At 44.7% G+C, this 24624-nt stretch overlaps 2 non-coding genes across 2 annotated transcripts; both read left to right on the forward strand.

Annotated features, from left to right (window-relative positions):
• The first annotated feature begins 18529 nt into the window (after nt 1–18529).
• On the forward strand, nt 18530–18611 carry TRNAS-CGA (transfer RNA serine (anticodon CGA)). The gene has a single exon. It is a non-coding gene; the product is annotated as a tRNA-Ser (tRNA).
• Nucleotides 18612–19434: 823 nt separating this feature from the next.
• Nucleotides 19435–19516, forward strand: TRNAS-CGA (transfer RNA serine (anticodon CGA)). The gene has a single exon. It is a non-coding gene; the product is annotated as a tRNA-Ser (tRNA).
• Nucleotides 19517–24624: the final 5108 nt, after the last annotated feature.

A 24624-nucleotide genomic window follows, 5' to 3' on the forward strand; every position in this document is an offset into this window, starting at 1 on the left:
TGGTAAGAGAGAGGTCAGGGAAAAAGAGACCCCCATACTCACCAATCCACTGGGCTGGGTCACCAAATGCTGGGTATCAGGACAGCGACCTTGGGTATATCCAGCTGTAGTAAGGGTCAGTTACCTACAATGTATATCATTGTTTTTTATGGATTTATATAATATTGTAATGAATTGACATCTGTTTTTACCTATGCTGTTAAACATGGCCACTATGCCGGGTAATGCACAATTATTGCTGTTCCCATTTGGTTATGCAGCATTTTGTAATTAATAAATTGATTTTTATTGCATCTTTTTGTGAATGTGTGCCTAATCTCTCCCACCTCATTCAAAGTCCCAGGGCTATTTTTCTTTTCTTTCACCCCCTGGGAAAGGGGGGTAGTGGGAACCCAGTTAGGGTTCCCAGTGAGATCTGGAACCCGTGGATCTAGAGACACTTATGCAAGACATTGACTTTACTGCCTTTTGTGGATTATTATCAAATCACGGACTTAAAGGGATTGCTTGCTACATCTTGTGGATTACTGCTTATTATGGACTCTTGCCTTGAGAAGGACTCTTTATGGATAGAGCCAGCTGCCTAAAGTACAGTCACTTTGTGGGACACTAGAGAGCTTTGTATAAGAAAATGTGTGGAAGATGTCTTTGAGAACTATTACTTGTTTCTTGCAACTACTTCAGCAAAAGATCTTTATCTGTTCATCATCAGATCCCCAATCCCTGGGGAAGCCAAGTGTGGTATGTTTTGGAGAAGCCCCAGTATTATGAAATGAACATGCTTACTTACCGCCAGGGACTGGGCAAAGCGAGTGCTTGATCCAATTGGCTCCTCTACAACAGTATTTGCTTTGGTATGTTACTTACCGTTAAGGGTTGGAGTTTTCGTACATACCGGAAGCTCTCTTTCACACTCAGGAAGAAGAAGGCCAGTGGATTTATAATCATACTGTTTGGGATGCCCTACAAACTCCTCACACTTTTTGGAGCTGCCAGAATCAGGACAACCATACCCTTGCTGAGTTCCATCAAAAGTATAAAGAGCTCAATTCGGGCCAACATATCTACATTGCTCAAGTAGAAATTGTCCTGCTGGGGATGTCTAGTCAATTTGTTCACCAAGTGTAAGTACCCTGTGACGTGTGAATGAATCTGTTTTGCCGATCTTGCCTATTATCTCTATAATTAATGTTGCTTGTTCCTGAATAATGTTGGTTCTTACTATGTTTTGTACTGTGTATGTTTTGGAAAGAGTATGGCACAACTGTAAACCTACCAAGACATGGCCGTACACCTAAACTGACAGGCCGGGAAAGGAGAACATTAATCAGAGAAGCAGCCAAGAGGCCCATGGTAACTCTGGAGGAGCTGCAGAGATCCACAGCTCAGGTGGGAGAATCTGTCCACAGGACAACTATAAGTCATGCACTCCCCAAATATGGCTTTTATGGAAGAGTGGCAAGAAGAAAGCCATAATAAGTCCCGTTTGCTGTTTGCAAGAAGCCATGTGGGGGACACAGCAAACATGTGGAAGAAGGTGCTCTGGTCAGATGAGACCAAAATTGAACTTTTTCACCTAAGAGCAAAACGCTATTTGTGGCTGAAAACTAACACTGCACATCACCCTGAACACAACATCCCCTCCGTGAAACATGGTGGTGGCAGCATCGTGTTGTGGGGATGCCTTTTTTCAGCAGGGACAGGGAAGCTGGTCAGAGTTGATGGGAAGATGAATAGAGCCAAATACAGGGCAATCTTAGAAGAAAACCTGTTAGAGTCTGCAAAAGACTTGAGACTGGTTCAGAGGTTCACCTTCCAACAGGACAACGACCCTAAACATACAGCCAGAGCTACAATGGAATGGTTTAGATCAAAGCATATTCATGTGTTAGAATGGCCCAGTCAAAGTCCAGGCCTAAATCCAATTGAGAATCTGTGGCAAGACTTGAAAATTGTTGTTCACAGATGCTCTCCATTCAATCTGACAGAGCTTAGAGCTAAGATGAATGAGCAAAATTTCACACTCTAGATGTGTAAAGCTGGTAGAGACATCCCCAAAAAGACTTGCAACTGTTATTGCAGCAAAAGGTGGTTCTACAAAGTATTGACCCAAATGCACTCCACACTTTTCACATACAGTAAATACTTGGTTTGAGAGTAACTTGGTTTAAGAGCGTTTTGCAAGACAAGCAAATTTTTTAAATAAATTTTGACTTGATATACAAGCGATGTCTTGACATACAAATAGCGTCATATCACAACTGAGTATAAAAAAAAGAAAAGAGAGGCGCCTCTAAGTATAGCAATATGGTTACATTTAATGAAGGTACAACATTTAGCAACTCACATGGTTGATGATTAAAACAGGCACATCTAAGTATGCAGGCATCCGGGGAAAAGATGTCCACATAGAGTCTATGTCTGGATTTTGCTCCTAATCCCTTTGTGGAGGTTGGCATTTGTGGATGCACATTTTATAATTACACATTGCTATAATCCTTTTATATGGACTATAAACTTAAGGACTTATGAATAAATGTTTGTGGAATGAATCATATGAGTTTACATTATTTCTTATGGGGAAATTCGCTTTGCTATACGAGTGCTTTGGATTACAAGCATGTTTCTGGAACGAATTATGCTCGCAATCCAAGGTTTTACTGTATTTATTTGTAAAAAAATGTGAAAACCATTTAGCATTTTCCTTCCAATTCACAATTATGTGCCACTTGGTCTATCACATAGAATCCCAATAAAACACATTTAGGTTTTTGGTTGCAACATGACAAAATGTGGAACATTTCAAGGGGTATGAATACTTTTTCAAGGCACTGTATCTCTTGTAGTATGTTTGTAGTTTTTGACTTTAACCAATTCCATGCCCATCAGTCTGACAATTTTTTGTAGTATTGCATTTACTGAATATTATGTGAGGCTCTTTGGTGATTTCAGGGGCCACACTTGAGACCCCCTTATTAAGAATGTTGACCCTTGCAGGTATAAGCTGTTGCAGGGGCTGGTTTTAAAGTGAATGGGTTGCATTGTTTACATCCAACCCCTTTTGCGACTAGAGAAAGTAAACAATTGATTACAAGTGCCATGATGTCACCTCACCTCTGCCTGAGTGATCTGTGGGTCAAAGTGGTAGATGAGACTGTAGTCTTCCCATCCACAGATCCCTGCAAAATGGCTGACACAGCTATACAGGCAAAACCATACACAGCCACACTAAACTAAAAAAACAACAGGACCCTGCAGCGAGAAGCACCCTGCGATTTACATAAATGGGGTTGCGGTTTCACAGTGAGGTGGTTGTGGAATGTGATCATGATTCATCACATCAGAGTTTCCCCATCATGTAGAGGTCCCCCTTCATGTCAGAGTGACCCCTTCACATCAGAGGCCTCCCTATAAATGAGAGCTTCTATCACATAAGAGTCACCCCTATACATCAGAGGCCCCCTATACATGAGTTCCCTTATCACATCAGAGTCCCCCATTGAATCAGAGCTACCCCATCAACACAAAGTCCCCCATCACAACAGAGACCCCCATTACATCAGAGACTTACAAGCACAGAGCCCCCCCATCACACAGTCCTCCATCTCAGAGGCCCCCCAATCACACAGTCTCTCCATCACAAAGCTCCCCTATCCCACAGTCCTCTCTTCACATCAGGGCCCAACCTTTTGGCTCCAGTGGCATGGCAGAGGACAGGAGGCGGAGGAGGTATGGGGGATGTGGACTTCTGTCTTCTCCTAAATGCTGGGGGTGGCTCTGCATGCCACCCACCCTTGATCAGAGTTTTGTGTTGCCATGGTGTGGGTGAGCCAGTCACTATCATTTAAGCAGCAAATGACACCTAGAGTGTCATTGATTGTTATGGTGCTGGTGGCTGGCATGCTCTCACCATGGAAACTCATGGCGCTGATCCAGGGCAAACTGGGTACCACGCAGAGCCCCATGGGGACCCAGACTGCACCCCAGGTTGAGGAACACTGATGTAGACAGTAAAAGGTGGTTGGTCTTGCAGGCACATTGAATTATTTCAGTTTTTTTTTCTTACATTTCTTAAGAATCAATAATAATAAAATGTTATGGTTTGGGCCTCTTATGTTGCACATAAGTATGGGTAGGAGTCCTCATTTTGACAGCAATAAATACCCAAAGCACCCTGTCCTGCCATCCCTGTCAAGTCTTCCTGTGTCTTTTCTCATTCATTGTCCTGTTCCTTCTCTCCTGTGCCTTGTTACAATCTTATCTTTGCTTCCTGTCATCGCATTTTCCTGTGTCCTTGTCTCTGACATCATTCCTTGCCTAATCCTCCCGCCATCACACATCATCCTCTTGAGCGTCAGGGTCTTTCAAGTAAACAAAGCAGCAACACAGCCTGGGATTTTCTTTACAAGGGCACTTCAATGGCCTGAAAATACTTCTATCCCATAACCCTCCATCCTCATTCATCTTCCCTCAGTGAAATTACAGGGTTTGTGATTACACTAGAAACCCCAAGTGCTCTTTGAAACTTCAAAACTGTTTAGACATCAAAAAACCACAACATTGTAATAAACCCATTCCTATACATTCTCCACTACGTTACTGCATTGTGCCTTTGTCATTTAGATAGCTTTAACGAGGCCGCTATGCTAATAGATGCAAGTGTGACAACTAAACATTATCTCATTATCACCGAGATCACCTAACTGATTTGAAAGAGGTCTCTGACTTTTTGCCCTGTAGTGGAAGCCTTTGTTTTAAATGCATTCTATGCATTGTACATAATGCATTGCTTTTTACATGTCATGTGTGCATATGGTAAATGGCAGATAATGGCCCAAACCCATAAATGTGAGAGTTTATGACAGCATAACCTATTCACAATATTATTTTAAAGAAATAAGTATGTTCTACCATTTTATGTTCTTATACCACTTCACATGATCTAAAGTCTTGGCAGCTTACATCACATGATCTCCACCTACTCATTATAATTTACAAAGAGTCTACTTTTTTCCAATCAACATCAAAGCTGGCCATAGATGAATCCAAATTCGGCTTGTTCAGCAGGGACTGGCCCAATTTCAATTCATGTGTGGCCGCTCCCACACTCAACAGAAGTTAATTTAGCAATCAATTTCTGTTGAACAGGGTTTTTGGAATTTTTTTTTCTCAATCAGTGGCTGCTGCCAATGGGTTGTAGCCAGGTATCAGTGTATTATGAGGTACAAAAAATGCAGCGCTAAATATATCTAAACAGCCAATAGTAATGACAAATCAGCATAACAAAGTGCACAGTGCAAAATGAAAAAATATAAGTGACATAACGTCATCTATTAAATAGTCCAAAATTGTGAAAAAGAGGCAAAAGTTCATATTCAATGGTGATTATGCAATTGAAATCCAGCTGTTTGCAAATTTTGTCCATCCATGCAGAATTTACTTTGCAGGATTTTCCCCCTTATTTTTACTTGTCTAGGGACCAGATATGAATATTGTGTCTAAGTTTTCATATATGTTGATACTTAACATATTTTGCCTATAGTGTACAGATTACCTTGACCGTTGCACTCAGCGTGTTTTATATGCCCTCACCTAGGCTCCTCGGGAGCAGATGGCTGCAGACAGTAGTTATGATATTGTATAGTTCTATCACAACTAGAATGTGTTGATTTTGATAATTCTCACTGTAACAACATGGCTTTATATATACACTTGTACTATTTTGTATTTCATTGTTTACCTAAAACTTTTTGTTTAATAAAAAGTATTGGAAAAGAAATAGAAATCCAGAAGTTGACTTAAGGAGTCACCACGACGAGTGCATCCACCACCCAGAAGAGGAGACTGAATACGCTTACCATAAGGCAGCTTTCACCACTTCCCGACCGACTCCTGTACATATACGGCGGCAGGATAGCTCTCCTGAGCGAATCGCCATATATGTACGGTGGCTTCTTTAAGAGCCATAGCAGGCGTGCACGTGTGCCCGCTGCAAGGTGGGGGACCCGATGTGCGTGGCCAGGGGGCGCGATCTCCGCCGGCCACCCACGATCGCGGGCACGAGAGCCAGAACAGGGATTTGTGTGTGTAAACACACAAATCCCTTTTCTGACAGGGAGAAACAGATCGTCTAAGTAGGAACAACGATCTGGCTCCTCCTCTAGTCACAATATATTTTACAGCGCACACATTCAAGAATGACATTTCCTGCAAGGCTAGTTAAAAACACCTGAACATATTAAAAAAATACAGGGGTTTGGTCACACTATATGGTCATATAATGCTAAGCCCACTTACTGCGACAAAGTACCCCGAATTAATGGGTCCTACTCTAGTAATAGAATGGAAGATCCTTTGTCTCAACCATGGGAGCTGAACTGCTCTATGTGGGAGAACTGAAGGGGATACATCCTATGCACTGGTGGCCACTAAATAAGAGGTAATGCGGAGGGGGAGGGGTGCTCCAGCCCAAAAAACCTGGTCAAGGTCTATTACAATATAAAAAAACATATTTGGGGGGCACACCCTACAATGCGTTTAAATTTAAGATGGTGCTGCTATAAGACCTACAAACAGTACAAAATATTTTCCTGCAAGGCTAGTTAAAAACACCTGAACATTTTCAAAAAATACAGGGGTTTGGTCACACTATATGGTCCTCCTCTAGTCAGTCACATCCCCTCAAAGTTAGAAACACACACAGGGAAAACAGTTACCCCTTGATCGCCCCCTAGTGTTAACCCCTTCCCTGCCAGTGACATTTATACAGTAATCAGTGGCTATTTTTAGCTCTGATCACTGTATAAATGTCAATAGTCCCAAAAGAGTGTCAAACGTGTCTGATCTGTCCGCCACAATGTCTCAGTCCCGATAAAAATGGCAGATCGCCGCCATTACTAGTAAAAAAAAAAAAATAAATAAAAATGCCATAAATCTATCCCTTATTTTGTAGACGCTATAACTTTTGCGCAAACCAATCAAACAACCTTTATTGGGATTTTTTAACCAAAAATATGTAGAAGAATACATATTGGCCTAAACTGATGAAGAAATTTTTATTTTTTATTTGGGATATTTATTATAGCAAAAAGTAAAAAATATTGTTTTTTTCAAAATTGTTGCTCTTCTTTTGTTTATAGCGCAAAAAACAAACAAACGCAGAGGTGATCAAATACCATCAAAAGAAAGCTCTATTTCTGGAAAAAAAGGACATACATTTTGTTTGGGTAAAATGTCGCACGACTGCAATTGGCAGTTAAAGTGATGCAGTGCTGTATAGCAAAAATTGACCTGGTCAGGAAGGGGGTAAATTCTTCCGGGGCTGAAGTGGTTAAACGGGTTGAAAACCCTTGTGTTTTTTCACCTCAATGCATCCTATGCATTAAAGTGAAAAATCACCTGGCAGTGACCAGCCCCCCAAGCCCCCGTTTTACTTACCTGAGCCCTGGAACCTCACCCGGTGGGGACACGCTGTCCCTCTGCCCGGGGTTCTCGTCTCTTGATTGGATAGATTGATAGCAGCGCAGCCATTGGCTACCGCTGCTGTCAATCAAATACAATGACGCGGGCATCGGGGGCGGGGCCGAGTCATACATTCAGCGGCTATCGATGCCAAATGATGGACTCAGGAGCGCGCCGGCAAGGTAACCCCCCCGGGAGAGCGCTTCTACTAGGGGGTTAGCTGATGTGGGGAGGAGTCGCGAGAGCCGCCAAGGGACCCCAGAATATGGTGTTCGGGGCCACTCTGTGCAAAACAAACTACACAGTGGAGGTAAGTATGATATGTTTGTTATTTTTTTTTTTAATAATCGAAGCTTTACAATCACTTTAACCAAGCATGTAGTAATGATGGTCGGGATGGTAGTCACAGGAATGGTATCCAAGGGTAGACTGCAAGGTTCTCCACACCAGCCGGGCCACTTGTCAAATTATAAACTCCGACATCCATAAAAAACAAGAGACCTCCACATAGTGTAAAACCATTTGGACACAGATTTTATTAAAAGGTAGAAAACGTACATAGATACCGGAATAATGGGCATCAATAAAAACATCTCCTTGTAGTGATCACATTGGAAGAAGAAAAAAGGGGCGCAATGACATGGAGCAGACTCATCAGATCCTGGTGTGTATAGAGGAACCAGTTCATTTTTTTTTTGTTCAGCCCTCTGACTAAATGAAAAAAAAAATATGACCCATCTATGGCCAGCTTAAGAAAAATGTCTCAAAATAGCTGTCTCAGGTAAGGATGAGATTCAAATTTGTGGCGACAGAGGGTTGGCTGTAAACAATTTGCATAATGGTCAAATAGTTTTCCCATCCACCAGGAGCATAACTATAGGGAGCAGTCGTGACTGTGACTGGGCCCTGTGCTGCAGGGGACCCGTGGGGCCCCCTTTTCATATGTTTGGCAGCAGCATAGGCGGCTAGGAGTACCAGTGCATCATGGAGGTGGGGGGTGACTAGCAGAGCTCCATGCTCGACTATAGCACTGGCTGCTCTTTAGTGGTGCATTCCCCACATGACCTGTGTCCTCAGCCGGCTCCTCAGGGTCCCCCTCTCCTGCCCCATGCAGCACCACTCAGTCCAGTATCAGTTCCGCCCCCTGAGTCCAGCTCACACTGCACTATATGCTTCTCCCGAGCAAACAAACTTTAAACACACAGATGCAGTGCAGCCCTATGAGAGGCGGCTCCCCGAAGGACACCGCAGGCTTGTCTGCCAGCCCCCCTCCCGGTCATACACAGATGATGACAGGTCTTCTGATCTGATCACCTGACCAGCACGCTGGAGTGAGCCCCGGCCACCATGCATGAGTGCCCGGCCTGCAGCTTGGTCATGGTGAGATGACCCCATCCCCCAAACACCATCGCATACCCCCTCTATCTCCCATGGGGACAGGGACAGCTTCTCACCTGGGCACAGGGGAGACCCCTTCTCATCTGGGGACAGGGACCCCATCTTCCCTGTGATCAGGGATCCCTTCTCACCTGGGGACAGGGACCCCTTCTCATCTGGGCACAAGGACCCCCATCTCACCTGGGGACGGGGACCCCTTCTCACCTTGGCATAGGAACTACCATCTCCCCTGGGGACAGGGACTCCTTCTCACCTGGAGACAGGGCCCTCTTCTCACCTGGGGACAGGGCCCCCTTCTCACCTAGGGTCAGGGCCCCCTTCTCACCTGGGCACAGGGCCCCCCATCTCCCCTGGGGACAGGGACTCCAATCTCCCCTGGGGACAGGGACCCCTCCTCACCTGGGGACAGGGACCCCTTCTCACCTGGGGGCAGGAACTCCATCTGCCCTGGAGAAAATGACCCCTTCTCTCCTAGGGACAGGGACCCCATCCTGCCTACGTACAGCAACCCCATCTCCCCTGGCAACAGGGACTCCATCTTACTTAGGGACCCCATCTTTCCTGGGGACCAGGACCCCACCTCCCCTAAGAAAAGGAACCCCATCTACAGACCATGCCGGCTGGCAGGGCTGGTGTCAGCCACCCTAGGGTGCCAGGCTGGAGGAGGGGGCAGAACACACAGAGGAAATCTGAATCCCCAGCCATTTGGGGGGTGTACCAGCAGGGATCACTGGACACCAGGGGGCGGGGGAACGGGTACAGCAGTACCAGCGTGGGGAGGTTGGAGGACAGACAGAGGTCTAGCAGTACCAGTGTGGGGTGATTGGAGGATGGGGGGTACAGCAATACCAGCAAGGTGTGCTCTCAAGCCCCTGTGTGCTCTTTCTCAGACCCCCTCGTTGGCTCTGCCAGGTTCCCCCATCCCCTCTCCTGCTGGCTGCTGCAGGGGATCTGTCAGGACAAAGAGTGGGAAATGGGCCGGTAAATGTGTCATTTACCGGCCCCTTTATTTTTTTGAATTTAATCGGTGATCTGTATGGATCACTGACTCTGTCCATTCATAACTGTGGCATATACTAGACTGCGTTTACTATGCTTCAGTTTATGAATGGACAGGAAGCTCTGTACAGAGTTATTTCTGTCCATTCATTCTATGTAGCTGAGGCTGCAGAGAAGGAGATTGGAGGCTGTGTCCTCAGTCTTCCTCTTTGTCTCAAAGGTAGAACATCAGAGGTCTGTTTAGAGTTCCACCACCAGACTCGGAGGGAAGGGCTCCAGCTTGGGTTCAGGGGGGCCCTTTATGGTTTCTTGCACCGGGCCCTGGAGGTTCTAGTTACACCACTGCCATCCACCATAGCGAACCTCCAGTTGTTGCAGGGTGTCATAGTAGCCATACATCCATCCCCCCCCCTCATCTCCCCCATTGGTTACTAGGACACTGACTTCCAAGAACACAGCGTGGGTGGCCACCTGCATTCTAGCAATCAATTGATTGCATATTTATTGTTCTTAATGATGTACCATAAAAACCAATGATGCTGTGCAAAAAACAAAAAAAAACAAAAAAAGCAAAAATTTTAAGTGTCCCCCAAATTTTATAGCAGATTCTTATCTTAAAAACAGCATGGTGTCCCTGAAATCAATACCAGACCTAAAAAAATTTGGCTGGTTTGTGGTCGATTTTAGGAAAGCAAGAGTGCAGTTTTAAGATGGCTAATAAGTATAAATAACGATTGCTCAAAAGTCCTGGCAATATTGGCATTGTGGCAATTGTAATCCATGATTACAATAGGCAAGTCACTCATTCCCTAACAACGCTTGCGCTTATCCCTATTGATGCTTGTTCTTTGCCATCTCTACTGTACATAAGAGAAAAGCAGTGTCACTTCTCTATGTCACTGTCATGAAAGTGGCCTTTTAACCCATTTCAAACATTGCAGTCATTAGATTACTCTGCACGTAACATGCCACTGTGTGTTTCTGCTCCATCACCTACGTCACTGTCATTAGTCTGTGGTCCCATCTTGTTATCGGTAGGGAAGTCAACTGCTAGGACTCTGCGGAGTCACATCCTGCAATTGTTCCAGAGCAGGGCCGGGCCATCTTCCTAAACCCAAACATACAGACCTTCAAGAGGGTGTAAGAACAACCATATTAACCCTATAAATGTATTTAAAGACCCTGAGAGAGAAGGAGAATTGGGTCCCCCAGAAATACAAGACACACTCACGATTTTTAAAGCTCCAAAATGTTCCTTCATTTTTTCTTTTAGAGTACAGTCCTACTTCCCAAAAGTACTCGGTTATCTGATATTGTTTTGTCTGTAGGGTAATTTTATTGAGTTGTAAAACACAATAGGAATTGTATTGGATCCTGGAACCCTGCTGGGTTTACGCTCTGGCATATAACTAGGGGAAGATAATTTTGAACCTTATAACTGACAGTTAAAAGGTGCTCAGCTTATCTGGCTCTTAAAGGAGCATTTTCAAAGGCTCCCAAATCATTTTTGGAAAGGGGGGGGGGGGGTTACCATGCATCTTAATTTCCCCATCTAAAAGATTTGGCTATCATAATGAGTTGCAGATTTGACAGTGATGGAAAACTCGAGTGTTCATTTGATGATAGCTTTAAACAGGGCTTTTTTTCAGCTGGAACTTGGTGGAACTCAGTTTCACCACCTCTGGCTCAGGCCCTCTGCTCCCTGCTGACCACTATTACTTGAAAACACAAAAGTCCTGCTTCTATGCTTACAAGTGACAACTTGTTCCCCAACAGCTCCCACAGATCAGATCTCCCAAGTGGCTCCCACTGAGTGAAGGATGGGGACAAGGTAGATACAGGTACACGGGGTGCAATGCAAATGCCAACATCACCACTGGATGATCTCCCTGCAAGTGAGAGAGGTGGAGCCAACTATAGTATGCGGGAAGGTACTAGAGCTGGCTGGGTGCTTCAACTCAATACAGCAACAAAATAAGACATGCGGAAGATTGTGAAGCTTTTAAGGAGATGGGGAGAAGATGGGGCAGTAGAGGGGGGGTTGTATGCAGAGGTCAGAGCTGAAGAGGGGTAATTGTTGGGGGATGCAGAGGTAAGCAGCTGTGGAAAAAGGCTGAATTCTGCACTCTGTGTGTAGCGCACCCCTGAACTCTGCACTATTTACGTAGCACACCCTGAACTCTGCAGTCTGTGTGTAACCCCCTCTCTGAACTCTGCACTCTGTACATATTGCACTCCTGGTATTTAATGACCCTGTTAAGACCCTCCCACTGATAGTGAAATTTGACCACACCCACTATTTTATGCAGTTTGAAGGGTGTGTGTAAGAGACTGGGGGAGGGGGGGTTCATGATCGAGTGCCTGTACCTATTTTCCGAGAAAAAAAGCCCTGGCTTTAAAGCTAAACTTCCGGCAGATATAGAAAAAAACTGAAACGTGACTGAAAATGCTTGGCTACAGTTACTGTTCGCCCAACAATTTTCCACCTAGGTCCTTCAATCGGTGGCAAGGCCAACCACAGATAAAATATTGGCTGATTCAACAGGAAGAAAGGCCAAAATACTATTCCTGTATGGCCAGCTTTACTGAGGCTGGCTATGCCGCTTGGCAAGCCTCCCTGAGTCACAATCCTGACTAAACAGAATATAAATTATTTGGCAGATACCAAGTTAAATTCATATATTTACACTGCTTGCATAAAAAAATACATTTAATCGTGTAATAATGAATGCTGAACTGCATTAATTTGTGCCATTTATATATGACTGATGTATAATTGGTAGACTAAAGTTGGTCATATACCAGTAAAATTTTGTTAAACAAGCATTCATTCAATTGTCATTAGTTAATGAGGTCAATATAGCAATTTTCTGAGTGTAATGACAAGGAAAATCAAAGAAATAACAAAAATGTTTCTTTAACAAATGAAATTCCTAATTGTGCATGTGATTTTCATTCAGGTTTCATACATGAAATTTGTAAAGTCCATGATGGTTCTATCGATTTCTCTGATACAAACGTTTGAACATGATTCCACAGGTGTATGCCCAGCTGTAGGATTTTCAAGTAATGTACTGTACATATGAATGTAATTAAAATAATGATATGGTTATAATATTTGAATGTGGGGGCAGCTGTATGTGTTTCCCAACCTGCTCAATAACTAAGGCGCCCATTGACACAAAATGATGGTAACCTAATCGAATAGGGATTTAGTTCTATGTCAATGAATGTCCACTAAGGAGGCTTGCCTCCTCTTGTACGGCAAGAAGGGTTAGGCAGCCCATAGATGAGTTATTTGTTTTTGTTCAATCAGTGGGTTGAATGGAAAAAAAATTACTTGATTCCCTCATCCACACACTCAATGTGGATAGGGAAATCCTGCCCACTGAGCTATTGTATTCTGACAGTGGGGAGACTTCCCTGTCAATAGAAAACACTGATCAGCTAAAGCCAGCGGCACATATTGATCAGAAAGAACCCAACAGGATAGTTGTACAGGAGTCGATCAGTAGATCAACTTCTGTATAACCAGCCTGCCCATATATCTGATATTGTTTTGTCTGCAGGGTGATTTTATTGAGTTGTAAAACACAATAGGAATTGTATTGGATCCTGGTACCCTGCTGGGTTTACGCTCTTGCATATAACTAGGGGAAGATAATTTTGAACCTTATAACTGACAGTTAGAAGGTGCCCAGGTATGTACAGCATATCTGGCTCTTAAAGGAGCATTTTCAAAGGCTCCCAAATCATTTTTTGAAAGGGGGGGTTACCATGCATCCTAATTGCCCCATCTAAAAGATTTGGCTATCATAATGAGTTGCAGATTTGACAGTCTGTGATGGAAAGCTCTTGAGTGTTCATTTGATGATAGCTTTAAACAGGGCTTTTTTTCAGTTGGAACTTGGTGGAACTCAGTTTCACCACCTCTGGTTCAGGCTCCCTGCTCCCTGCTGACCACTATTACTTGAAAACACAAAAGTCCAGCTTCTATGATTACAAGTGACAACTTATTCCCCAACAGCTTCCACAGATCAGTTCTCCCGAGTGGCTCCCACTGAGTGAAGGATGGGGACAAGGGAGATGCAGGTACACGGGGTGCAGTGAAAATGCCAACATCACCACTGGATGATCTCCCCGCAAGTGAGAGAGGTGGAGCCAACTATAGTATGCGGGAAGGTACTAGAGCTGGCTGGGTGCTTCAGCTCAATACAGCAACAAAATAAGACATGCAGAAGATTGTGGAGCTTTTAAGGAGATGGGGAGAAGATGAGGCAGTAGAGGGGGGTTGTATGCAGAGGTCAGAGCTGAAGAGGGGTAATTGTGAGATGTGGGGATGCAGAGGTAAGAAGCTGTGGAAAAAGGCGGCTGAATTCTGCACTCTGTGTATAACGTACCCCTGAACTCTGCACTATTTACGTAGCACACCCTGAACTCTGCATTCTGTGTGTAACCCCCTCTCTGAACTCTGCACTCTGTACATATTGCACTCCTGGTATTTATTGAACCAGCCTGCCCATACATGGATCAAAATTTGGCCTGTCCCTGCTAAACCAGGGGAATTCGATCCATGTATGGCCAGCTTTAATCGGGCAGGTTAGTAAAACTATTCCTGTCGTTATTGTTTCTTGTTGATAAGTCATTTCATCTCATCCTCTGCAAGGCACCTATTACCGTAGACAAGACTACAAGTATATACAGTTCATTGCAGCACTATTTTGAGAGCTTGGCAGTTTGTACTGTTAGAAAAGAGGACATTCTAAGAAAAGGAACTGTAACAGTGATACTGGTGCTACCATGTTCTGTAAGAGAAAGCCTAGTGTCCAGCGTGGGACACACTGTCCAAATCACCCAGGCCAATAGGATAGTGGCGGTGCTCATATCTCAAGAAGACTGGGAAGAGTAGACTTGCTACCCACCAAGCATTCAACATGCTCTTTTTACAAGCGGCTTCTGGTTTAGTGTTCCTTAGCCTGTTTGTGGGCCCTTTACATGTACTGACACAATGAACCATACACACGCATTATGGAGAAGAGAAGTTATAGAATACATTTTGGTGTGTTTTCCCAGGTATACAGTAGTTAATTAAGGGGTCTATTTATAAAAGTTATTATGCACGATTTTCACAGCTTTCGACTTATCTCTGGTGGCATTAAATTGAAAATAATGTGACAATTCTTGGAGAAAGTTGTATGAAAACCTTCATAAATACACTATAAAAGTGTTTTTCTCAGCCATGCATTTTTTTTACATTCATTGCTATTGTGGCCTGAATGACAAAAAGAGAAGCATCTTTCAATTCAATATGATATAGAGACAAAGCTATATTTGCCCCCCCCCCCCCCAGAAAAAAAAAAAAAACAAAAAACAAAAAAAACAAAGGTTAAACCTCAGGTGGTCCAGTCTAAACATGAAAAGGAGAATACACACAGTACAAAGGAAAGAATCTCAGCTGCAGAAATAAGCAACAGAGATAATTTCCCTTGGCTTATTATCTTATCTGGCCAAGTCCGTTGTTAGGGCATCTGGCCCTGTATCATATCCTGCACATGGTAGGTTATCACTTGGCCTGTGAAAGAAACACAAAACATTTTCCCAGACCTGTTCACATATCACTTCAAAGAAAACCGCAGTGGCACGGGTTTGCAAGGACCCTTTGTGCCACCCAATCTGGTTAAAATTTATGCTCTGCCAAAAGTCATCCTCTGACTATGGTTATCCTAAAGTGTGCTCAGTCAAGGACCAGTCAAGTAGGCTTTTATGTTTTTTTTAGGACGGAATCCCGCTTTAAAGCACTCACATTTGCACCTGGATGTGAAGCAAATTGCCAAGAGCAGCTTTCAAGCTGAGTCGAAGCACAATAGTGAATACAGGGAGATGGCACTCGTATCAGTTACAAGGTTGTGCCAGGGCACTGGACCAAAATAGGAATTGAAGAAGGCCAAGGTCATGACTTAAGTAGTCATCAGGCTTCACAGTCTACAAATATATATGCATCAAAGCCAACAAGGAAACTTTTCCTATGGCACTGACACAATTCACAGAGAAGAATTTGGCTAGCTGTTTGAGGTCAGAGGCCTGCTGAAGTGTGCTTATGAAGCAGCAACTCATTCAAAAGTGGACCTTCCCCCTTTAATGAAAATTCACATCATCATGCATCTCTGCAAGCTGATGTGAAATCACCTTACAAAGTTTTTTTTACGTTTTTCCATTTACTTACCTTTTTGCATCTACTTCTTGGTTTTCCTGAAGACATTGATGATGTAGCCCCGACTGCAGAGACACCTCCTGGGAAGGCAAGGTCATCAGTGCCTTCTGGGCGATCTCGTACCTAATCTAGGAAATTTTGCAAGATCTCCCAATATTGTTGTACTATGCATGCATGAGATGACATGCACCAATTTTGAGACAACATTGCACTGATTTTTTGGTAAAAAAATAAATAAAATTACTCCCCAACATCTTGCAAAATCTCAGGGGATAGGTTGTTTTAAAAAGATGAATCCCTTCTCTCAATGGCCATCAGTTTAAAGAGCCCCTACTCCAAATGATTTCCAATGTAAGGTGGTTCTCAGTGGTGGCTGTTGTTTAATAATTTGGGGGGCGGCAAACCAACACCACCCCCCCCTCAGTGGGAGACGTGGGGAAGACGGAAATGAAGGTGGGGAATTCCAGCAACACCCTTTCCCCCATGGGAGAAGGATGGATGGGAAGGCAGAAGGCCTCCTTACCTTAGGAGGCAGATGTCCTGCCTGGGATGACACTCCAACTCCTCCCCTCCTCCTCCCTCCCCTGTCCAGGGGAGTGCTGGATGTGACTGAGCCGCTGTAGGTGAGCAATCCCTGGAGGCAATGGTGGCTGGTGGGTTGGTCAGTCGGGCTTCCCGTGTGTCTCCTCCCTCCTCCTCCTAGGCCAATAGGATCGCTTCTCCTTTGGGCCAATCGGAAAACGGGTCTCAGGAACCACTTCCTGATTGGCCGGGAGGAGAATCAGTGTGACAATAGTGAATATTCATTCGCTATTGTCACGCAATTGGGTGGGCTCAGGACGCAGTGCCCACCCTTTTTTGAAGCCTACTAGCCACTACTCTACAGGGTCCCTTCAATCACTGACCATAGTGTAAAGGGGCACATCTTTCAATGACCACCAATGTAAGGTGGTTCTCCTTCCACTTGACCACTTATCTACAGGGTCCCTTATCTCAATAGCACGCCTACTCCAAATGATTAAAGAAAAAATAATAAATGCAGCGCTCGTGACTAGCCAAAATAAAGTAAATGTGTTGCTGCTGCTATAAGGAAAGTACTAATACTTAAATAATAAAAAACAAATACATACAGCGCTGGCAATGAAGCAAGTATTACAACCGTGAATGTAATACTAAGTGAAAAGTGAACTGTGCGGTGATCCTATGATCATAAATACATAGACTTATAGAATACGTGGTAAACATATAAAATTGATATATAAAAATAAAAATAAGTGCTGACAAAGGATATATACAATTGCTAATAAAGTGACAGTGATTGGTCCCGGATAAGTGCCATAAGCTGAACTACTGTGCAAAATTCTTGGTAGCAACCCCACTGGATAATAGCATCTCTTCAGCATTTGCTGACAATCAGTCACCTGAAGTAAGCGGTTAGATGGCTCTGATATAATGCAGTTCAGAAGGCAGAAAGGATGACTCTAAATCGTGGTAGGTAGGATAAAAGCTTGGAGGTGTAGACCATCAATTCCAACCCAAAAGACAAGGAGAAACAATATGGTGAAGTACTGTGGAGAACAGTACTTCACCATATCCTTTCTGCCTTCTGAACTGCATTATATCAGTAGTACTTGCTTCATTGCCAGCGCTGTATGTATTTGTTTTGTACTCCAAATGATTACCAGTGAGTGAAGTACAGTCTATCTTCCACTAACCCACATGATCCCCTCTCTCACTGACCATCAGTGTAAAGGGCCTCTACTCCAAAGTATTTCCAATGTAAGGTGGTCATTCTTCCACTTGACCACTAATCTACAGGGTCCATTCTCTCAACAGTGCTTCTACTCCACTCGCTCACCAGTGAGTAAAGTACAGTCGTTCTTCCACTAACCAACAGGATCCCCTCAGTGCAAAGGGCCTCTATTCTGAATCTTCACCTATGTCCTTCCATTGACCACTAATCTACCTGCCTCACCTCACTGGCAAAAGTGGTCTATCTACTGAAAGAGGTGCCCATCTTTGAAAGACCACCAATGTAAGGTGGTTCTTTCTTTCACTGACCACTAATCTACAGGTTCCTTTCTCTCACTGACCATCAGCGTAAAGGGTCCCTACTCCTAAATTTTCCAATGTAAGGTGGTCCTCCTTCCACTTGACCTCTTTTGTACAGGGCCCCTACTCCAAATGATTACCAGTGAGTGAAGTACAGTCTATCTTCCACTAACCCACAGGATCCCATCTCTCACTGACCATCAGTGTAAATGGGCTCTCCTCTGAATAATCACCATGACCATGGGTTGGTCGGTCCCCTTTACACTATGGTCAGTGATTGAAGGGACCCTGTAGAGTAGTGGTCAGTAGGCTTCAACTTAAAGTGACTTGACCAGACCATTAATCTACAGTGCCCCTTTGGTCAATGGACATGATGTGCACAAGCTCTAGAAGTGCAAAGAGCAAGCAGCTGTGTTGGCCGAGTGGTTAAGGTGTTGGACTCGAAATCCAATAGGATTCCCCTGCGCAGGTTCAAATCCTGCTCACAGCATGAGACTTTTAAAAACACTGATTACTAACTTCCCTCACTGGCCATCAGTGTAAAGGGCCCCTTCTCCAAAGTATTTCCAATGTAAGGGGGTCCTTCTTCCACTTGACCACTAATCTACAGAGTCTCTTCGCTCAACAGTAAAGTACAGTTCTTCTTCCATTAACCAACAGGATCCCATCAGAGCAAAGGGCCTCTATTCCAAATGATCACCAATGTAAGGTGGTCTTTCTTCCACTGACCACTAATCTACAGGGTGCCTCACCTCACTGGCAAAAGTGGTCTATCTACTGACCACAACTTTACAGGATCCCTTCACTCACTGACCATAGTGTAAAGAGGTCCATCTTTCAATGACCACCAATGTAAGGTGCTTCTTTCTTTCATTGACCACTAATCTACAGGATCCCTTCTCCCACTGACCATCAGTGTAAAGGGTCCCTACTCCTAAATTTTTCCAATGTAAGGTGGTCCTCCTTCCACTTGACTACTTTTGTACAGGGCTCCTACTCCAAATGATTACCAGTGAGTGAAGTACAGTCTATCTTCCGCTAACCCACAGAATTCCATCTCTCACTGACCATCAGTGTAAATGGCCTCTCCTCCGAATAATCACCAATGTAAAGTGACTTGGCCATGGGTTGGTTGGTCCCCTTTAGACTATGTTCAGTGATTGAAGGGACCTTGTAGAGTAGTGGTCAGTAGGCTTCAACTTAAAGTGACCTGACAATGGCTTGACCATGACTTGACTTGACTATTAATATACAGTACCCCTTCTGTCAATGAACATGATGTGAACCAGCTCTAGGAGCTTTTAGAACAAGCAGCTGTGATGGCCGAGTGGTTAAGGCGTTGGACTCGAAATCCAATAGGGTTTCCCTGCGCAGGTTCAAATCCTGCTCACAGCGTGAGACTTTTAAAAACACTGATTACTAACTTCTCTCACTAGCCATCAGCGTAAAGGGCTCCTACTCCAAAGTATTTCCAATGTAAGGTGGTCCTTCTTTCACTTGACCACTAATTTACAGGGTCCCTTCTCTCAACAGAGCCTCTATTCCAAATGATCACCAGTGAGTAAAGTACAGTCCTTCTTCCACTAACCAACAGGATCCCGTAAGTGCAAAGGGCCTCTATTCCAAATGATCACCAATGTAAGGTGGTCTTTCTTCCACTGACCCATAATCTACAGGGTGCCTCACCTCACTGGCTAAAGTGGTCTTTCTACTGACCACAACTCTGCGGGGTCCCTTCACTCACTGACCATAGTGTAAAGATTTCCAATGTAAGGTGGTCCCCTTCCACTTGACTACTTTTATACAGGGCCCCTAATCCAAATGAATACCAGTGAGTAAAGTACAGTCCTTCTTCCACTAACCCACATGATCCCATCTTTCACTGGCCATCAGTGGTCTTCCTTCCAATGACCAATAATCTACAGGGTCCCTCACCTCACTGGCAAACAATGTTAGGAGGCCCCTACCAGATCCTTCTACTGGCCACTACTCTACAGGGTCCCTTCACTCACTGACCATAGTGTAAAGAGGCCCATCTTTCAATGACCACCAATGTAAGGTGGTCCTCTTTCCACTTGACTACTAATCTACAGGATCCCTTCTCTCAACAGGGCTTCTACCTCAAATGATTACCAGTGAGTGAAGTACAGTCTATCTTCCACTAACCCACATGATCTCATCTCTCCCTGGCCATCAGTGTAAATAGCCTCTCCTGTAAATGGACTAAGGGGAAAGGAGAGGCAGCATGCCCTGCCACTAGTTTCTTTATGTTTTATACATAATTCCAAGCTGCCATCAGCTGGTTTAAACAGGACATTATTCACCCCCCAATAATCTGTGAAAAAGCGTACTTGTTTGGGTACACTATTTCACAGATTATTGGGGGGTGAATAATGTCCTGTTTAAACCAGCTGATGGCAGCTTGGAATTATGTATAAAACATAAAGAAACTAGTGGCAGGGCATGTACAGCACAATACAAGACAGTCTAAGCGTCTATGTTGGACAACAAAAATATGACACGTGTCCATGTACTGTATTGTGAAGGAAGCGCTCACTGCAGGAGCCACCATATTTCAGTCCTCTGTAAAACTTCAGGAATCTCGTACAGGTCTCATGCACGCTGGTTCGCCCACAGATTCTGCCTAGCCTCATTGCTGGATTGTCTTCAGCAGTGCCGGCTGGTGGGTTTTTTAGGGGGTGGCAAACCCCCCGGTCAGCCGGTGGCACCCACCTGCTCACACCGGTCGGGGTCACCTGCATCCCACCCCCCAGGGGTCTTGTGGTTTGTCGGTCACCCAGCACTTATCCCATCTAGGTTCAGGACAGGCAGCTCTGCAACAACGGGCAGGCGTCTCTGCATCACGGCAGCTTCCGCCGTGCGACTCATCCCTCCTCCTCCTAGGCATCCAATAGAATCGCCTGTGCTTTCAGTCAACTGGGTGACGGGTCTCTTGACCCACTTCCTGATTGGCTGGCAGGAGGATCAGTGTGACAATAGCAAATATTCATTTGCTATTGTTACACAACTGGGTGGGCTCGGAGCGCAGTGCTCTGCTCCCCGAGCCCACCCTATTTTGAAGCCTATTAGAGCCTCTGGCTCTAGGCACGTGCTTAAAAAAACCACCACCCCCATTGGTATCCATGCATCCCGCGCCCCAAATGTAGATTAGGGGGCTGGACGCATGGACATATTTAGAATTTTCATTCCTATGCCTATGTTACCTGTGGCCATGTCTTCTGCTTTGTTTATGCCTCCTTCATAATTTTGTGTTCCGTACATTAGATCTTCTGAACATGGTTTCTGAATCTGGTCACAAAAAGAGGCACACAACATTACTCATGTAGCGGTCCCCCCAGCATCTAAGGGCCTAAAGGTGACCCCCAGAGCTAGGGAGAACTGAAATTCCTCCTCAAGGTGCAGGACATCGGGCATGGTCGGTGTTATGCAAGTTAGAAACGTGGGAACCAGTCACTTTTTGAATGCAACAAAAGAGATTTTATTGTCTCTTAACAAGAACTGGGGGAGAGAGGCTTTAGGGCCAGGACACTCTTAGGCAAATGCAATAGCAATTGTCAGACTCCGCAAACCAAAAATAGTAATAGGCAGGCAGCTATACAGTTAGAGGGCATTTAAGCTGAATGCAGCACACTGTATTTTGTAGAACTGCTGTCTCCTATAGCAACTGAACATTCTACAGTCAATATAGACCTGCACACGTAACTCACAGTATCCCGTTGTAGATCCTCTCTCACATCTCACAGTATCCCACTGTAGATCTTCACACTGAGCTCCCAGTCTCTTACTAGACTTCCAAAATCCCAGCAGCCACTGGATCCCCTGAGCTCTTCCACAGCTAACCCGCTGTATACTCCTCAAGCTTCACCCACGCTACCCACTGGGTCCCTGAATTGCCTCTGCTGAAGCTTTCCCACCTCTTCACCATCCCTGGCTAGTAAAAAAGGCAGCTCTGGTACTCCTTCAGACTTCATGCATTGGCCTCTGATAACAGGAGTGGCTGTCTCTTGGTGACAACTGCTTCCCCTTTACCTCTGACCTTGATCTTCATTTGCCTCTGGTAACAGGAGTGGTCGTCCCTTATTGCAACTGCTTCTCCTTCATCTCTGACAACATTCGGTTCCCCGTCCAGCTGAACCTCTGCAACTTGGTTAGGCTTTGGACCTGACGCCCCAACCCCGCGTTGCTTCTCACAGTCCTGGATAGGCCTCAGACAGTCTAGCAGCCAGGTGCCCCCGGATAGGCCCCAGGCTCTTGCCTATCAACCGGGAGCAGTACAACACATGTCCACGCAGACAGCCGTCCGGGTGGCACAGAACCCCGATCGTCTGACTCTTCCCGAATAAATAGGCTCTCCCAGTAGTCCATGGGGCCAAAGAGACTTCTACCAAATGGCTGGGACAACTTATCCAATCCTTACTCGAATTCACTATGCCCTTGTCATTCTAATGCCACAGGCAGCAATGCCACCTAGTGACAGAAGAGAGAAGTGCACCAAATTCAAGTTTAGGACAAAAGTCAGTGGATCACCCTAACCATTAGCAAGGCTAGTTACCACCTAGCAAACTAAATTTAGGAGCAGCCCTGTTTAGGACCAGGGTGCTACACACATTTTTAAAATTACTCTACATTTCTAAAGTGTACACTACAGTCAACATTAAAAAATAAATCTTGAGATAGATACAGAAAGCACAACTTCCTTCTCAGTACTTTAACTCTTCATCCAGGCATTGGCCAACCAGTCCCTTATTCCTGTAACCCTGGAACACACCTGCTTGTGATGTTCAAAAACACATATAGCAGGATTCCATGGGGGAGATTTACTAACCCTGGTGCACACTAAATCACATGCAGCTGTGCATATTAACCAATCAGATTCTGACTTAAGCTTCTTCAGATAAACCCTTCACACCTAAGGGTAAAACAAATCTTTAAGCCTAAGCCCAATTTTGTAACTTTAACAGATGTTAGTAAAACCATACATATCACAACTACTTTGTGCATTCAGGTGGATTATACCTTGTTTTTTTCAGGACAAATTGGGCTTTCATTTGGTGGTAAAGATGGTAATGGATATCTCCTGATTTATTTTAGTTTTTTATTATTATCAAAGGAAACCTGGCCCAAAATAGTAAAATAAAATCTTTTTTTTAAATTTGGCTGTATACTTCTTGCTACTATCATAACCACCACAAAATAACAACCCAAAATGAATTCTCCTGCTCCTGACGATTGCAGCGATATCACATTTGTGTCTGTTAGTTGTAGTTTGTACCCATAGTACTGCCCGGACCAATAATGCGCATTTTGCTTTTTTTTATCCTACCTAAAACACACTGACACTAATTAAAAAAAAAAATCCTGACCCTGACCTTTCACCCTGACCCAAACACTGGCACTGGCCTAGATCAAATCTTGATCTAGGTATTTTTTTTTTTGTTTGTTTAAATTATTATTATCATTATTTTAAACAGAAGACACGGGGATGGACTTCACAGTGACTGATCACTGTGATAGCCAATCCGAGGCTATCACAGCGATCAGGTAACCCGGAATCAGATGTTCCGGATCCCGAACATTAGAACGAGGCCCAGAGCTCTCTGTGAGATCCTGGTCACTGTGCTTGGAGCGCAGCATGTGGGCCGCTCCCAGCACAAAGGGAGGTAAGCAAATATGCGACCCTATGGCAAAAAGCAGTGGCGCCGCATATTTGTGTTACATCAGTGCCAAGGGGTTAAGCTTTGACAAAACTAGGGGGTCTCTGGGCTGTCCTCTGCTGTCACCATCCTGGTCTCCTATGCCCACACTTCCCCTGACTTGCATATGATGTGCACAGTGAGGCTGCATATAACGGGTACAGGGAGGCTGCATTTGATGGGCACAGTGAGCCTGCATTTGATGGGCACAGTGAGGCTGCATATGATGGGCACAGTATGGGCTGCAATTGATGGGCACAGTGAGGCCGAAATTGATGGGCACAGTGAGGCTGCATTTGATGAGCATAGTGAGGCTGCATTTGATGGGCACAGTGAGCCTGCATTTGATGGGCACAGTGAGGCTGCATATGATGGGCACAGTGAGGCTGCATATGATGTGCACAGTGAGGCTGCATTTGATGTGCACAGTGAGGCTGCATTTGATGGGCACAGTGAGACTGCATTTGATGGGCACAGTGAGGCTGCATTTAATGGGCACAGTCAGGCTGCATATGATGGGCACAGTATGGGCTACAATTGATGGGCACAGTGGGGCTGCAATTGATGGGCACAGTGGGGCTGCAATTGATGGGCACAGCGAGGCTGCATATGAGGGGAACAGTGATGCTGCATATGATGGGCACAGTGAGGCTGCATTTGATGGGCACAGTTAGCCTGCATTTGATGGGCACAGTGAGGCTGCATTTGATGGGCACAGTGAGCCTGCATTTGATGGGCACAGTGAGGCTGCAATTAATAGGCACAGTGAGGCTGAAATTGATGGGCACA

Source organism: Aquarana catesbeiana, linkage group LG03 (assembly GCF_042186555.1).
Source record: "Aquarana catesbeiana isolate 2022-GZ linkage group LG03, ASM4218655v1, whole genome shotgun sequence".
NCBI lineage: Eukaryota > Metazoa > Chordata > Amphibia > Anura > Ranidae > Aquarana > Aquarana catesbeiana.